At 34.7% G+C, this 18,795-nt stretch overlaps 1 non-coding gene across 1 annotated transcript; it reads left to right on the forward strand.

The window, feature by feature from the left end:
• Positions 1-17,756: 17,756 nt before the first annotated feature.
• Positions 17,757-17,861, forward strand: LOC111754723 (U6 spliceosomal RNA). The gene has a single exon (XR_002789393.1). It is a non-coding gene; the product is annotated as a U6 spliceosomal RNA (small nuclear RNA).
• Positions 17,862-18,795: the final 934 nt, after the last annotated feature.

An 18,795-nucleotide genomic window follows, 5' to 3' on the forward strand; every position in this document is an offset into this window, starting at 1 on the left:
TTTTCAGCATTACCAAAAAATAGAAGAAGCTAGAGATGAGAGTGATTACAGCTGATTTTGGCAGCAGTGTCCCCAGGATCTGGATCTGGATCCAAAAAGGGACTTTGAATTAAATAAGGTAATCATTGCTGAATGCCAGTCAAAGTGTGTAATCCAGAGTAGCCTTTCTCCTTGTCAGTTACTATTATTGTGCTTTGAGAAATTGGGAAAGATTGATTGTTATAATTTTGACATGAGTTAGGTACAGACACCGCATGAGAAAAAGCTTCACAGATTTTATGTTTGAGATTTGGGTCCAACTTTGAGTGTAAATCTATAGGGACAGCTGAGGTGTTGGAATATACCAGCAGAATTGTAGAAAATGTGCAAAAACCTGCAGAAGTATAAAGCATCTTGAAGGACACCAATTGATCTTCATGATCTAGCTAAGAACATTAATTCCATATTTAAAAATGTAGAAATAATATTTTTATTTGAGAAGAAAATAGTAAATTTAGAATTGTGATAGTAAATTCCAGCTAAATGTATCTTTAGCATTAGCAAGACAAATATAAAGATTTTCAACTGAAAATGAATATATATAGAAAGATAATTATATATAGACATAAATATATATAGAAAGATAATTAATTAGCAATGCCTTAGGTAAGAGGCCAAAAATGACACAAAAAAGAATAAAAGTGATTTAGTAGAATTTATCTTTATGTGAGAAAATTTTGTTTTATAGAGTAACTGAACCAAATAATGGATAGCTATGATAATATGTAAAATGATGGATCATGGAAAGTACTATTTTCTTACATGCATTGCTTCCTAAATTCCTCTTTAAGAAAATATAACTAACAACATGCTTTATTTTTAAATAATAATTATGAAATTATTAAATTATATACAAAAGTCCATTATAAACTCAGAATACTTGTTAAAAGTTTCAATCATTATTTCTTTTGGATATTACACAGAAGCGATTGTGCTGGACTTTATTGAGATACTACATGCACTGTTTACGCTTCCCAAGGCTGGCATGCAATTACTGACAATCACAAATTAAAGTTGGAGAAATTTCACTGACTTAATAGTTTAGGGGATTCAGTCCATTTTCAGGTGGTTCTAAAGCAGAAATACTATGAAGGAGGGGCATGGTGAAGGAAAGCTTTCCATCTTGATGGCAGTGAGGAAGCAGAAAGAAAAGGGAGGAGCCAGGGAGGAAAAGATGCTCTCCAAAGTTACACATAGCCAGTCCAAACAGGCCCCACCTCCTGACATCACATTCAGCTATGAACACGTGAATGGATGAATCCACTAGTAAGCACAAACCACCATCATCCAACCAGCTTCCCAAACCCCCACCCTAAACACATGAGACTTTGGGGGAATTCTAGATCTAAATCATAACACTCCTCTTAGTAAACACAAATTCAATATCAATTTATTATCATTATATTGAATGAGAAAAGAGTATTAAAACAGAAGAAGACAAATGGGAAACAACACGATGTTAAAATTGGCTTTCCTAGTTCACAATAAACAACTTAATATTGACCTAAACTATCTGGGAAGGCCACAATTGAATACAATTGAAATGCCATTATCTTCTAAAGAGCTGTCTCAACTTTTGTTTTGCTCGTTCCTAAGAAATGAATTAGCAAACAAACAAGATTTAATTCATTGTTAAATTACACACATCTTTTTAAAATTACTTATGGTAATGGACAAAATGAAACCATATTTCTTTTGGAAGATAAAAGGTCAAGACATTTAACATTTACAATTTCCAGGGGGTTTTTTGTTTGTTTGTTTATTTTCTTCAGAATTGTTTGTGAAAGAAACTTGTTTTCCTTCTACTCAACCTGCTAACAAAATTCTTGTATACTGCTAACACTGGGTGTGGTGAGATCAGTCCCTAAAAACTGGATGTAAAGTTTATACCAAAGACCTCAAAACGCTGAGTGCAATCAGCCTGCCTCTAAAAAGCATCTTTGTTAGCCTAAGAAGATGAAGATTAACCCAAAAGTGTAAAATTTTTAATTTTTGTAACCTCCCTGGCTTGACTTCCTGATTACCCATAACAAACAGACTCACTAAATAGTAATTTGTTTCATTGGAAGGTATTTAACTAAAATTCAATAGATGTTGGTCATTGTTCACTGCCAGGCCAGGCTTTATCTCACTGATGCACCCAGAGAATCACAGAGCACCTTAGATATTCATTAGCTACTCAAACAGCTGTCCACACAGGCAAAGTTGGCCTGCTCTCCATGGCCCCTGCATTCATTATAAATTTTGTATATTCTTTAGTTGTTAAAAGGTGGGAATTTGTTCCAGTTCTTCTGAATGTTTCAAGTAGTTATCACCAATCCAATTAGGAACACATGTTCTCCTTCTGTATTTCTGCAAGTTCTCTTTTTTAGGCATTTATAATTCTTTCACTACCAATGCCATAACATTTTATAACTTTTCCTTCATTGCCCCTGCCAGTTGTGTGATTCTCTAACCTACTCACGTTTTCAAATGCTCAGATCTATTCTCTCTGTTCAATTGCTTGTTACTTTACACCTGAGTCACAGAACAAGCCTTCTGGACTCTCCATGGAATAATTTCCTCTGATTTTATTTGATTTCAGTTATTTCATAGAGTTCTATAAGCTGTCTGAAATTAATTTTCAGGAAAATTATTTAAGGTAGAGTTAAGTTCTACCCTGTTGCAAAATGTTATTAGTTAATTCACCCAAATTTATTGAAAACACTTTCTTTTGCTCACTCTTTTCTTGTTATCATAAGGAAATGGAATGACTGTACAATATCATTTCTAAATTCTCTCTTCTCTAACATCAGACTACATGATGATCTTTATTTCAACATAACAATATGTTGATACCGGCTAAATTTTGACTCTTTTTTTTTATTCAGTCTTGAAGATGCAAAGTTCAGCAAGAAACATTTCTCAAAGTTCTTTTGGCTCTATTAGCGAATTTTGGATCAATTTGTCAATTTCACAATGTACATTAAAAAAAAACCTACTGAAAAGTATATAAAATTATTTTGAATAGATGAAATTTATTGTACATAATGTTTTTTTTAAATAGTATAGTGTTTTATTTTCACAAAGTTGGGATAATGGAATAGATGGGCATTTCTCCTACTGCTAAATACAGTAGAAAAGTCCAGAGAATTATATGTAAAACAAACATAACAATCTCCATCTTTCTGAGTCCCAGTTCTAATTTACCGTTGCAGTTATCTCTCCCTATCCCCCCATTTCAAATGAAATGCCTAATAAATATCTTCCTTTCCTTAAAAAGAAGAGGAAGAAGAGGAGGAGGAGGACGAGGAGGATGAGGAGGGGGAGGTCTAGGACGAGGACAAGAAGGAGGAGGAGGAGGAGGAAGAGGAGGAACAGGAGGAGGAGGAGGAGAAGGAGAAGACAAGGAGAAGGAGGAGGAGGAGGAGGAGAAGGAGAAGAAGAAGAGGAAGAGGAAGAGGAAGAGGAAGAAGAAGAAGAAGAAGAAGAAGAAGAAGAAGAAGAAGAAGAAGAAGAAGAAGAAGAAGAAGAAGAAGAAGAAGAATCTGAAAGTAGAAGATGGACCAGATAGATACTGGGAGTCTGAAGTAAAACATGCTATCAGTTCCAAGTTTTTCAACTGCTTCATATATCTCATACTTAGAACTGGAAATATCAACATGTAAAAATAAATACAGCAAATGAAACCAGTTCTTCCTAGCCAAAAAGTTATGGAAGAGATCTCAGTAAGATAATAATAAATATATGTTAATTAATTAATTAACTGAGACAAAAAATCCCTTTAATCAACACAAACAGTTCAAGAACATTGTACTCCATCCCCACCAGCAAAGACTACTAGAAAGCCTGAATTTCTACTAGTGCAAAGCTGCTAATATGCCCCCCTACCTTAGTGAGGAAAATCATAATATGTCCTTAAGGCACCAGGCGTCTCAGCCCCACAAGAAAATAATGAGCTCCTGCTCTCCCCGCTGCAGTGCTGTCCCAGAAGGCCTACTGGGCACTCAGGACGTGCACTGGTCCTGCAGCTAGGAGGCCATTGCAAGGTGTGATGTCAAAAGGCGTCATGTGGTGAACAGTAATGAGACACTAGAACCTTCTCCATCCAGAGAGGAATGAATGGAGGTGTAACCAGAACCCCATCCTTCCACCTGTGTCATAAGTAAAAAGGAACACTCAGGTGTTAATGGTGGCCAAGTGGAAAAAATGCTTGCTTCCAAAGTATCAGAAAAGAAACATTAACTCCTTTTCCTGCCAGAGAAGCATCAGGAAAAGTAATCTAAATGGAAAGTTGAAATATGACTCAGAACCTCATATCACAAAATCAAAATATCAAGGTTTTATTAAAAAACTTATACCAAAACCAAAAAGCCATTGTACTGATTGACAATAACTCATGAAACAGAAGCTGGTGTTTGGGTGATCTGTTGAGGGATTTAGAGTAGCATCTCAAAAATGATTTGTCAGCTATATAATTGTGCATACAGTTAAAAGAAGTAAATAGAGGATTAGAAATTTTCAACTAAGCAATAGAAGATATAAAGAAGAACCAAAAGCAAAGTGTAGAACTGGAAAAGCAAAGTAAAATTTTAAAACCTCAAGGAAGGAGTACGAGAATCACATATCTGAGACAAGCCTCGGCAGCTTTGTGATGCAGCAAGATCTCGTGTCCAAACAAAAAATTAAAAGGAGCCTTGGTATAGCTCAGTGTGAAGGCACTGGATACAATTCCCAGGACTAGAGAGAGTGAAAGGGGTGGGGAGGAGAGAAATAGAGAAAAGAAAGAAAGGAGAAAGGAAGGTGAAAGTTTCATGGGAAGGAAATAGAGGAGGGGACTAGAGCGGGGGAGGGGAGGGGAGAAGAGAGGAGAGGAGAGGAAGGGAGGGGAGGGGAGGGGAGGGGAGGGGAGAGGAGACAACCACACAAAATACAGATAATACAGGCTCACTCATACATTGCTGGTAGAAATAGAAAATTGTGCATCTAATTTGGAAAACAATTAGATACTTTCTTTTAAAACTAACCTGTAACTACACTAATAGCATAGCAATGGCACATGTGGACAGGATTCCCCAAGCAAAGAGAACTCGCAATCACATAACATCCATACGTAAATATTATGTATAATAACATTACACTGGAAACAGCAGATATTCTGTGATAAACATTTAAACAACCTACGAAGCATCCATACTATGACATACTGATCAGAAGTAAAAATTAACAAACGAGTGACATACACATCAGTCTCAATAGAGGTCTAGATAATTTGTCTTAGTGGAAAAATGCCAGTCCAAAATGTTGCATATTGTATAATACTATTTATATTATTTTATTTTGTTTTGCTTTATGAGACAGGGTTTCACTATGCATTGCAGGCTGGCCTTGAACTCACTTTGTAGCCCAGGGTGGTCTCAAACCTGCAAGGATTCTCCTGCCTCAGCCTCCTGAGTGCTGGGATTACAGGGGTGCACCACCACGCCCAGCTGTATAGCATTCTTAAAATGGCAAAATTCTAGGCATGATCTCCAAGAACTAAAGGAAAGTTGGAAATTGGGAAGAAATCAGTGTGACTATAAAAATACAGCATGAGACATCCTTGTGATTATGTATGTCCACTTATCCTCTGCAGATGTCTTCCAAATAAAACCTACATATACAATGTACAATTCCATATTATAATTCTTAATCAGTCATATGCATTTTTTAAAAGTTAGGAAAACCTTGCCTTCAGCTTTCTTCATATTGACCATTTTAAGGTTTCTTTTTGCTTTCTCAGATTGCTGACATTTCATGTTATTTTATGTTATTTTTCCTCTTCCTGAAATACTTCCTTTAATGATAGGGCATGTCCACCAGGGACACACTCTCCGGTTTTTCTTTTTTTTAGACACAAACATATCCTTATGGCTCTTGCGTTACTGAAAAATATTTTCATGGAATGAGTAAATTTAAATTGCCAGGGGTTGGTTAATTTTTGATAATTTCTTTCTCTCAGGGTAAAGATACAGTATTGTTATGTTGTCTTCTGTTCTTCATTGCTTCTGAGAAGAAAGGATGCATGGTGCATTTTAAATTATTTTAAAGAAATAAAAATGATACAAAATTTTGAACCAAGATGATAAGAAATTAACAATGATTATTATATTATATATTATTATTTTCAAAATATTTGCTCAGAATACCAGATATAGGCATGTAAGTTTGATCAAACAATATAAGCACTAACTGTTCCTTTCAATTAATTTTAGACATTGTTTTATCTCATGGAAACTCTCTAGCTGCTTTGCAAATTTTGGCTGTCTTTGACTTTGAGAAATATGATCATCCTCGAGTTTTTCTAAGTTTCTTCAAAATATTAATGTGTGTCTTTCAAAATAAAGAGGTTTGCAGTCACACCTTTTTTCTATGCCAATCTTTTTCTGTTCCATTTTCTCTCTTTTCCTTTGAAGATTCAATTCTCTCTTTTTTCCCTGTGGATTCAGTTATATGTGTATAGATATTTTGTTCCACACATTCTTGATTTTAGTTACCAGATTTTAAATATGTTTTCTTCAGATTGGATATTTTTTACTGGTCTGTCATATAATTAAATGACTCTTTCTTTTGAAATCTCCTGCTATTCTTAAGTTGATCAAATGAATTATTTTAGTGCAGATTTTATAGTTTTCAAGTCCAAAAGTTTTAGTTCTGTTGTCTCTTACATTATAATTGTATAAGCTATTACGAAACGACTTCCTATGAAATCCAACATCTGTTTATTCTCAAAATCATTCTCTATTGATTTTCTTCTTCTGAGAAAACATAGAATTGTATTTCTAAATATGTCAAGAAATTTTGAACTGCATTTTGGATACCATAAATTTATTCCAGAGGCAAATAAGTGATTGTTATCTCCTTGAGGGAAAGTCATGATTTCATTTTTGTACCTTCCAGGAGTCAGCATAATGTCTTTCATATGACAGATATTTTATAAATGAAGAAATTAAAAGAAAAATGACCAACTTTTCTCATATTTCTCACTTTCAATTTAGATTACAATGTTTTGGGGTTTAAGGGTTTACTTCAGCAGCATGGGCACCTGCTTGGCAAGCCTGATGTCCTGAACTTGATCCCCAGGACCAAAACAAAAGAAAGTTTTCATATTGCAAATATAATGACTTTGTGAATGTCTCAGATTTTGTTTTCCCTATCAGAATCAGAAATAATGTGAAATCCATAAGAAAAATTAATATTCTATTAAAGTCAATATTTGAAATATGCCACTGATAAGATAATATAAGAAGTACATACAATTTCTGTCATTCCATATTTCTATTTTCATTATTTTTCTTTTCTTTTTCTTTTTCTTTTTTTTTTTTTTTTTTTTTTTTTTTGTTTGTCTTTTTCTTTTTTATCGGTACCGGGGATCGAACTCACGACCACAAACTTGCAGGGCAGGCGCTTATGCCACCGAGCTAAATCCCCAGCCTCCATATTTCTATTTTCAAATGCATAAATATAAAAATAGTATTCCAATGCACTGTTCAACTTCTGGCTGCTGAGTCTTTGTGTGATTTTTGGTTTATTACCTAAATAAACAGATAAAATAGTATATTAAGGAGCTGAATTGTAAAATGAAGTTGTAGTAGTCTTTTGCTAAGTGCACATATTTACCATATAAAATATATTGGGTGATTTCTAAGTACAAAACCATAAATCCAGTTACCATTAATAAAACATGGCCACTCTTATGATTCAAATGAGGTTCACAGATGTAGGAACAAGATTAGACACTCTTTCCCAGTAGCCGGTTGATATACATCCTACTTTAGTAATTTGGAAAGGGGATTTATGTTGATGGAGAAAATTGATATAAACATAAGATATGACTACCAATTCTTCAATTATTTAAGGAATCATGAAATATTTAATTATTTCCATAGTTTTGGAAGGTAAAATCGTGAAGAAGTTCAAGAAAATATTTTTCCCTGACAAGTTTCATTTAGTGGGGCCATCAATAGCAATTATTCTCATTCTAAAGCCAGACAAATATAAGTATTAAAGTAGAACAAAGAAAGAACTCAGTGGTGTGCTCGTTTGTCTGAAACAGGATAACTGAGAGAATCAATGTACATATGTCTCTTTAGTCTCTCAGACTAAAGTTTTTACTAAATATCATTCTCATTCTTTTTTTTTTTTTTTTTTTTTTTTTTTTTTTTTTTGTCTTTTTCCTTTTTATTGGTACCGGGGATCGAACTCATGACTGCCTGCTTGCAAGGCAGGTGCTTATGCCGCTGAGCTAAACTGCCAGCCCCTAAATATCATTCTCTTAGTCATAAAATACGTAGATGAGAACCTCTAAAGGACTACATTTAATAGAAGCACCTACCGTAGTATGTGCTGATGAGGAGCAACTTCAAAACACTGTCACTCAATCAAAGAGCAGCCAGGTAATTAGTGCACATAAGCAATCGTTTGTGCTTATTGTCAAAATATTCCACTTAGCTATAAATTGACAACAGATGATGTCCAAGTGTGTCTTCCTCCAGTACTTGAAGGAGCCAAGCGAGTCAAGGAAACCGCTTCTCCTTCGGATGCTAAAGAGACATTGAAATGCTACAAATCTGATCTGAAATTTTACTGGCAAAGATATGTTCCTAGATGTCTGTAGAACTGTCTGAAAGTTACATTTCAGAAAATACCTTCTCACTTTAAATAATGCAGTAATCCAATGTCTGAAATGATACTGAAGCAAGTACAATTTTTAAATCTTAAAAGTGTGATGTAAGATAAGTTCCCAATAATTTGTTTTCCAGCTTCTTTTATTTATTGGACACAGTTAAAAATAGGACACACGGTAGAAATACCAAAACCAACTGCATATTTAAACTTATAATTCTTTTTCTAGCCTGATAATGATATGCTGAAGAAATTGCCTAAATCTGAAATTTAATTACTTTTACACAAAAACTCAAATGTTTTTCAATCGAGATAAACTTCATATAACATAAAATTAACCTCTTTAAAATACAGTCAAATTATCTACCTAACTCTGATATAAAATTTCATGTCTGTTTAGTAGTAGCTCACTAATTCCTCCCCCTCATCAGCCCAGGTAACTATTTGTGCACACTTCCCACCAATGATTTATCTATTCTGGATATTTCTGGATACTTCTGGATTCACAGAATATATAGAATTTGTATTTGTTTTCTTTTGCTTAAAATTCTTTCAAAATTCATCTCATTTGTAGCATTCATTGGTATTTCCTTCTTTTTATAGCTGAATAATATTTCATCACAACTCGTACATAATCCTTTACTTGTTGATGGACATTTGATCTACTTATGCATTCCAGATATTATGAACAGTAACATGAATGCTTATATAAGAAGTGTGTTTGAATGGCTGTTGTCAAATATTTTGGATATATAAAAAGTGACATTGCTAGGTCATATGGCAATTTTCTAATTTTTTGAGAAATTATACTGTTTTCCAGAAAGTGAACAATTTTGCATTCTTGTCATCAGTGTATAAAGGATCCAGCATCACTGCATCTTCACTAACAAGTTTGCCTTTCTTTAAATTCTTGAATACAAACTTGGCCCATGTGGAGTCAAAACTGTGTACTGAAAAAGTAATACTTTATGTATCTGGTTGTTGTTGGTTATACCCAAAACAATCTAAAATATTTCCATGTCTGCTGCTATTTATCCTTTCTTGGATTATGCATGACCATTTAAACATTTTTTTTGAAAAAAATACTGGTTTTTCTTGAATGAATGGATTGAATGAACATAGAAAATTCCACACGGTATATTTGGCTAACATTCATAATTATCTACAGCGAGTCTTTTATTATACTTTCTCCCATCTGAACAGAATTATAGCCTATAAAATGGTGTAAATTAAGGAAAATTCTTTCATCTTGGTAAATCACTGGAGTGTATAAAAACAAAACAAATTGCCAAAGTTAGTGTTGCCTTTCAAGATCATTTGTCAGAAAAAAAGGTTTTGAAATTAGTGACTGTTAAAATGTTTGCTATCTATTCTTAACTGTACTTCCACAATATTTTAGATGTTGAAAATTAGCATCATTCACGCCCTTTCCATTTAGAGAAATGCAAAACCTGACATTATTTCAGCAAATAAAACCAAAAGTACTGGATAATAATTTCAGATCCAGAGAGTTACAGAAGCAGAAAAATCATCTTGCTTGAAACTGAAAAAGTAGATTTTTATTAGCACCCTAAGCCAGGGAAGGTCCTCTTTTCTTTTGCTATGCTAGTCACTTTCTTGTCAGGAGAAAAAATATCCAACATCCACAACTTAAAAGAGAAAAAGCTTATCATGTGTTATGGTTTTCAGAGGAATTATTCCATGACCGGATCGTGGCAAATTAGAAATAGCATAGAAGGACATGGTGGTGAAAAACAGCTAGATCCATAGCACACAGGAAGCACTGAGAGAGAAGAAAGGGCCTGGCAATAAGAACCCACACACATTTCAATCCCAGTGATCCACCTCCAAACAGAACTCACCTGTAACAGTACATTTAGCCATGAACAAACCAATGGAATAATGCACTAGTAAGTGTATCACTATCATGATCCAATCACCTTCCAAATCCCTTCTCTGAATACATGAGACTTTTGAGGAACATCTTAACTATACACTATAACATTCATACAGTATTGCTAAGAAACTTTCTGAGACCTGGATTCATGGACCATAAAAACTATTATAAATCCCATTAATTTTTTATGACTTATGCTAGCTTTATGGAGATCCCTCATCTTTAATTTCACACATTAATCTCAGAAAACTGGGTGAAGATTGCATTAGGAGAATATCTAGTTATTTGAAAACTCTATTAGTGCCACTCCAGGGGCATCAAGAAGTTCTATAAAATAAAAAAAATATATATTAATCTCAAAATACACTACAAAGAAAATTCTGGAATTTTCGGCTTTGAAATAGTAAGAAAGAAAGTTCTATAACTGACATGAATTTATTCAGTCCTTTCTGTCCCTTCTGACCCTTCTCTCTACTTCTTTTACATGCCAAGATAATTCCTAAGGCATATTCAACATGCTTTGAGGCCCCTTCCGGGTCCTAACACTCTAATTTCAGTGGCCCATGATTTCCTGAGACCAAGAGGCTCCTTATCCATCTATCCTTTTCTCTTGATGGAAAGATGGCACCACCAACTGGAGGGAACTCAAGGGAAGAAATTTTAGGAGATATGAAAATGACAGGTCAGAATCTTCCTCCAAATACGTTTAGGACTTTATGTAGTTAGTCAGTGTTCAGAGGTAGGCTATTTTTACATCTATTCATGAAATTATGTACCCAAAATACATAAGCAGAACTTTTTTTTACTTAGCAGTCTTCACCAAAGTCAATTCTGATGAAATCACCAAACTTATAACTACTACTACTTTCTCCAGCAAATTCAAGTAAAGAATATGAATTCTGAAAATGTCAGAAACTCTCTCAAGTCAACTAAAATCTCATCTTGTAAACAGATGTGAAATTTGACCTTTTACTCTGCAGACAGCACCTATTCATTTATTTTTCTCTTCTCTAGATAGACAGTCATGTGACTATAAATAAGCAATAACATAGTATACCAAAAGTCCGCGTTTGAGACTTATTCTTAAAATTTTGAATCCTGTTTGCATTTTTTATTTGTATTCAAAAAAATTTTACTATGTTTTCCAGGACCAAGACAAAGCATGCACATATACACATAATCACAAAGTATTTCAAAAGCAACATGTGATCAAGATTTTCACTTTTTTTTTTTTTTAATTGAAGGCTTAGGGTAAAGTTAGACATGATGTTAGTTGGCCTATTCTGTTTCTGTCAACTTTCTTTACATCATCTGGTTTGCTTGTTTTTGTTTTTGTAGGGTGGGAAAAAGCAACTACTGACTTTCATGAATGGAGGAGGCAAAAGATTTCAAGGTCCATTAACCAAAGTATTTTGAAAATGTATTTTAAAAATAGCACGAAAGAAACCTTTCTCATGGCATTTGTTTCAAGTCAGTATTTAACCATAAAGTTCCATGAACTACATAGTTATCCAGAACACACATATAAAACAAGCCAACACCAAGAGAGCAATATATCTACGCAAATCACTATGTCATGAAGTTAAGTAAGAAGGACTTTTAAATAAATGAATAAATTATCTACTGTGATAGCAAATTCTCCAAAAGTTCCTGGAACTTAAATTGTAGAGATTTTATTACCAACTTCTTGGACAGTTTTACTGTGAGATATTGAACTATGAAATCTCTAAGGTCTCTAGCAACTCCATGAGTCGGTGACTATTGGAGTACATTAAGATTAATGATTTGAGATACTAGAAATACAATTTTTACTGCTTAATTTTTCACCACCCTCCCTCATCACATGAAAGCTGGCTTTCATCCACTTGGGTACTGAAACTGCTGATTGCCATGATCTTGTTTAAAATTCAGTAGTTATTGCTCCATTTTATCCTTCTTGACCTTTCTGCTGCATTTCTTACCACTAAATGTCCATTCTTCTTGAAACTCAGCTCCTTAGACAGTCTCATTAAGATGCTCACCTTTATTACCTTCAATCTTCTGAGAATCTTTTAGGTATTTTTTTTTCACTGTTTCATCCTCTTTCTTCTGCTGGAGTTAGTTATGTTCATATTTTCCTTTCCTTACATTACACCTTTCTTTTCTGATATTCATAGATTCGTATTATGCTGTTGATTGCCAAGACTTTAACAGATGCCTAATTCATCACATAGTACCATTCATTTCCAACTGCATACTAATATCCTGTTACAGGTCATCTGTCGTGACTCCAAATTATACCCTTCCCAAGGAATCATTAGTCAATGGATTATCCTTTCTTCAATTCCCTTTTATACCAATGGAAGTGTCACTTCCCCATAACTTTGGAGTAAATTTTGTCCCTTTTGTGACTTCATGCCCTCTGTAGAAACATTTTGCATTTCACCTTTTGGGTAATCCCCTTCATCTCCTCCTCCCACAATCTTACTTGACCCACTACTGTGTAACAAACATAGGATAAGCTGTTCTCTTCTATATTCCCCTTTCACTTTTCCTGGAATCAAACCTGGTCTGAGACTGGGGATCCTCCAGATCCTACTTAGAACTTACATAATTACATTGTTCTCAGACCCAAATGATCAAGGTCCATTTCTTTAAAGCAAATGAAGAAGATTCAGCCTAACACTTGAAAATGGAGACTACAGTGTGGGTAACAATCCAGAATCACCTCAGGCAGGTGACTAAGGGCATGGACAGTATGAAAAGAGAATGTCATGGATAAAGAAAAACTCTCCCATCCTGGAGTTTGAGCACCAGGTAACTGACTGCAGGAGCTTGGAAAGCCTGGGGGAAGAATGGTAAACACAAATTCAAATCACAGTTCTAAAAGGAGTACGAGTAGATATGTGATTATCAGCAAAAAGAGAAACAATTAAAAGAAGCCAAACAGCTCAGGAAGAAAAAGGGGATTCAGAAAAAGAGATCGTATTTTAAAAATAGGGGGAAAAAAGCAGTAACTGAGGTTTAGAGAATCAGTAACAGCCTGTAGTAAAGATCATGCTGAACCACTGATGACCAGCTTGGAAAGGGAAACAGCTACTTTTGGTTTAATATTTACTCTGTGCTAATTACTTTTTTTATATACATTATCACATTTAGTTTCTGACCACAACTCAATGAATTGGAAACTATTTTTAGTGAGGGAATGAGACTCAGTGTGTTTTCATGCACTTTTTTCAAAGTCAAAACCTAATAAGGAGCAGATGCTGAATTGTAGCCATGCACTGTCTGACTCAAAAACCCAGTCTTTTAACCATGGTGCTATGCATTATGGTAAAGAATCTTATCCTGAAAGATAAAGTCTTTAGGAGTCCTGATTGATGGTTGGAAATAGGGTACCAAGTGTCCTTATCATTTGGACAATGGACAAGAAGTCCAGAAATATCCTTGTATTGTTTATCATCATTTGTAAACTTGTAACCCAGATTTGTCTTAGGACACCACAGATCAATGAACTATATGGGAAAATTTTAAATCTTGTTAATATAGGAGTGATCAGAATAGAATCATGAAAACCCAGTACTTAGATACACAACTTCCTAGACTCAAAGATTTTCTTTTAATTCATGTGAGAGCAATATTTTGGTCTTTTCAGGCCATTATAAGAAAATCCCATGGATTTCATGTTTTATAAACAATAGAGATATATTTCTTATGGTTTTGGAGGCTTAGCAGTCCAAGGTCTTTGCACCCAAAGACTCAGTATCTGATGAGAGCCCCCTACCTCGAAGATGGTGTCTTCACTTTGGGTCCTCCCATGTATAAGGATTGAGGAGCCTTTTAAGGTTGTTTTTATAAGAGATATAATTCTACTCTTGAGGGCACAGCTAATCATGTACCAAAGACTCCACCTTGTAATATCATCTTCTTGGGGTTAAGGTTTCAATAAATAAATTCTAGAGTACATAAACATTCACTCCATTGCAAAGAAGAGCTCAAATTTGAATGGTCGTAAAGGGACAAAATATATTTGATATATCCTTGAATATTTTCTCCAACAGTACTGGAACTACTACCACATGCATGGCACTGGAGTAAACCGTGGAGAAATGCACTACGCTTCACTAATAGAAAGGCAGATATAAGCACATAAATTGCAGCAATGTGCCGAATATAAGGTACTGATTGCAAAGTGCAGTGTGAAATCATAGAGGAGAATTATCTAACTGGGCCTACGTGGGTACAAGAACGAAGATATTCCAGTTAGTCACAACATGTTAACAAACCCCTAAGAAGGTGGTGTCATTAAGTAGCTATCTTTGGGACAGGGAATTTAGTGGCTGAAAGCTTGCACATGGCTAGAGGCTCAGTTTCTAGTCCCACGAAAACAAACAAACAAACAAACAAGCAATAAATACCATTGAATTATACTGTTACCGAGGACAAGAATTATCTGAAGAATTTTTTTTTCATTTGCACCTAATTTGGATTCACTTGAAGATTGGACTCAGTTGTGACAAGAGTATCTATACTTGGACTGAATTTCTCACAGAATGTCTTCTGGGAACTGAGATGGAAATCTCCATAGTGAGTCACCTAAGAAAGACAATCCTAAGAGTTCCGTAAAGAGGCCTCTTGCACTTTATGACTTTCCCTAGAAAGTTACATGTTGTCACTTCTGTCACTCTTAACTGTAACCATGTGGTCATGAACGAAGGATGACCAAATTATATTGTGAATATTTAGAGTAACAAAATGATTATAGTAAAAGACACATTGACATTAATCCCTGACAAAATACTCCCACTTACTTTGAATGAACTCATCTCATTCCTCTTGCGACTTTCTGAAACAGTTCTGGAAGTTTTTTTTATGAGCCTCTTTATGAGATGTGATTTTTAAAAAGTGAACAGTGCTGCCAAGCATGGAAAACCACACTTGTAAAACATCAATGTTCCCTTCCTCACCTGTTCATCAGGTTTAACACCATACAGCATCCGGCTCTTCCCCACATCCAAATGATTATGAAAAATACTGATTTAAAATCTATTCAAAATGTCAGGACAACGAAAGACACTCACAAAAGAAGACTTGCAGAACTGCTTCAGAAAGTAGCAATAGCCATGTTGCCACAACTGTGTTCAAGGCAAGGGGTGAGATTCATGAGAATTTTGAGGAGATTAATGACAGTGAATGTTTTACTGTAATTTTTTAAAGTGTAAACATTCACTATATTTTTCAATCACACCTAGAAACCTGTCTTTTGATAGAAGTCAGAAAAAATTTTTAAAGCTCTAACAGTCTGGTCCCTGGCAGCAAATCATTTACATTTTTTCATCCTATGAGATGTGTTGATCTCTACCTATGGGGTGCCACATAATTATCCAAATGGAATGAAAACATTCCATTTGGATTCAGCACCCAAGATCTCATCATCAGCTGAGATGTGGATGAGGAACCATGCCTGTGAAACCAGCTTCCTTCAGAAAAAAGATAGTAAATAAGAGAGCAGTTATCTGCTCATCTCAATCACATATACACACCAAATTAGCTGATTTTTTGATGCTAATGATATAACGCTACATAATGACTCTTATAAATAGGTTTTATGTTTGCTTATGACTGTGGTCCATGGTCAAGGGTTCCTATCTGGCGATGGACTTCTTGCTGGCAGAGTTCCAAGGAAACACAGAAATAAAGAACATGCTTGTCTATTTGTTCTTGTTTCTGTCATTTGATAAAGGCACTAATACTGACTTGGAGGGCTCCATCTTGATGAAATTTAATGCTAATCACCTCCCGAAGGCCCCATTGCTAAACAGAATAGTTGGATTAATTTTACATTCTCTTAATACCAAAGAATGGGAAAAATTTCAATGAACGTTTTCTGAGAGGTAAGATCACATTCAAATCATAGCAGAATCAGCACAAGTTTAATATATAGAAGCTCATTAAAATAGCATTAAGAATTTCAAAATGGTAACATCATGAAATTAAGTTGGCCCATGACCCTTGTACATATGGAACTCCTAACAACTGCATAATTCACACACTCATGACACCAGCTTTTGATCCCATGGGGAAAAAAAAAGGAAAGAGAAAAAACAGTCACTAGTCTGTACCAATTCTGACATCTAAGTGAATCTATATTCTTTGACTTGATTTAAGATTATCTGGGATTTGAGTCTGTGGGTCTTTTCTCTGCCTTCAGAGATTCCATTTCTGTTCTGAGTTGCTTTGCTTTTCCATAAATGTAGACCTATTTGAATAGCTTACTAATTTTGATTAAGTTTGCCTCTGAGTAGTTTTCTCAGTATAAACTCTATATGCAGAAATTTGGAGTTACAAGGATTTTCTTGCATTTTGTTCTACCTCTGTACATTTTATCCCAAGATAGTATTCCTTTAATTCTGTGTATTTTTTAAATATAGGAAGTTATAATACAGTCCATCACACAAAAGTCACATCTATAATTTAAAAACAAAATTAGCCTTCCGCAACTTTGGTTCCCTATGAGGCTGCTATCTGACAACGCCATTAAGATCCTGAGAAATTATATTATTTAAAGGCGGCAATCTGCAGAGCACATCAAATGACACTCAGACCCTTAGAAAGTTTTTTTTTTTTTTTAATCTATGGCAAGAAGTCTAGAAGGCATCAACTTAAAACTTTCTAAATTCCTTAAGAAAGATTTTATAGCAAGACCTCTGACCATATCTGTGACCTGCCCAGAGGCCACATTTTCCTGTCAGCACCCTGGAATTTATATTTACCCTGAATCTCTTTTTAATTTATGTTCAACTGAGAATATCTTGTGTGGAAAAGGAGGGGTTTTATAGTCGAAAACAAATAATGTTGAATCCTTCTGTTACATTCTAACTTATGCTTAAAATCTGAATATTTCCCCCTTTTAGTTTACTTCCCTTTATTTGTAAGTTAAAATATACAACTAAAAAAATGACTGGATACTTTTGTTTTCTGCCTAAAGATGTGCTTAAGGGCCAACAATTTTTTAGTTGTATTTTCTTTTTTTTTTCCATATTAGAGCAAGTAATACTTTTGCTGAATTTTCCCTAACTAGACAGCGATGTTTCCTTTTCTTCCATATATAATAATATTTGCTACTTGCCTTAAGCCTCCATGATAATCACCTGAAGCCCTGTCAGGTTTCTGTTAACCATCTATTAAAAAAATCTCTGTGTGCCTGCTTCGGCAACACATATACTAAAATTGGAATGATACAGAGATTAGCACAGTGCTGCGCATGGATGACATACAAATTTGTGAAGCATTCCATATTATTGCCATGTAGTAATATTGAAAGACATTCTAGACAGACACAGGAACAAAACCACTAAGCAAGGCAAACAATTAAATAGAGTGGAAAGACAAAGAATCAGCAGCAGAAAATAACATGTCAAAGGAAACTAATATATTTAGTTATAACCATTAAAGTAAATGGCCTCAATTAACCAATGAAAAGAAACAGACTGGCAGAATGGATCAAGAAACAATACCCCAACCATATGCTGGATACAGGAAACCCATCTAACCCAAAAGGAAACTCATAGACTGAAAGTCAAAGGATGGAAAACAATACTTTATGCAACAGGACCCCCCCCCCAAAAAAAAGCAGGAGTTGCTGTTCTGTTTGCAGACAGTGTGAACTGCAAAGCAAGAATTATGCATAGAGATAAAGAAGGTCACTACATACTAGTGAGGGGAAAATTTCAAAAGGAAGAGAAAACAATCTTAAATATATAGGCACCAGTGCTGGGGATTTAGCTCAGGGGCATAAGCACCTGCCTTGCAAGCAGGCGGTTATGAGTTTGATCCCTAGTACCAATAAAAAGGAAGAAAAAAAAAAATAGATGCACCAAATTTGGTAGCACCCAGTTATACAAAACAAGTATTAACAGAAATGAAAAATCAAATAAGCAATAACACAATTATAACAGGAGACCTTAACACACCATTGACACAAAGGAACAGATCAACCAGACAGAAAATCAGCAAAGAAATAACAGAACTGAATCACACTTGTAAACAAATGGACTTAGTATACGTATACAGACTGGTCCACCCAACAACATCAGGATATGGGTTCTTCTCAGTAGTACATGGGACATTCTCTAAAATAAAACATATATTAGACCACAGAACATACTTAAGTAGATGCAAAATAATTGAAATTATCCCATGCATGTTATCAGATCATAGTACCATGAAACTAGAAA

The sequence above is a fragment of the Cavia porcellus genome, unplaced genomic scaffold (assembly GCF_034190915.1).
Source record: "Cavia porcellus strain 051 isolate PalLab524CR breed Dunkin Hartley unplaced genomic scaffold, mCavPor4.1 scaffold_10, whole genome shotgun sequence".
NCBI lineage: Eukaryota > Metazoa > Chordata > Mammalia > Rodentia > Caviidae > Cavia > Cavia porcellus.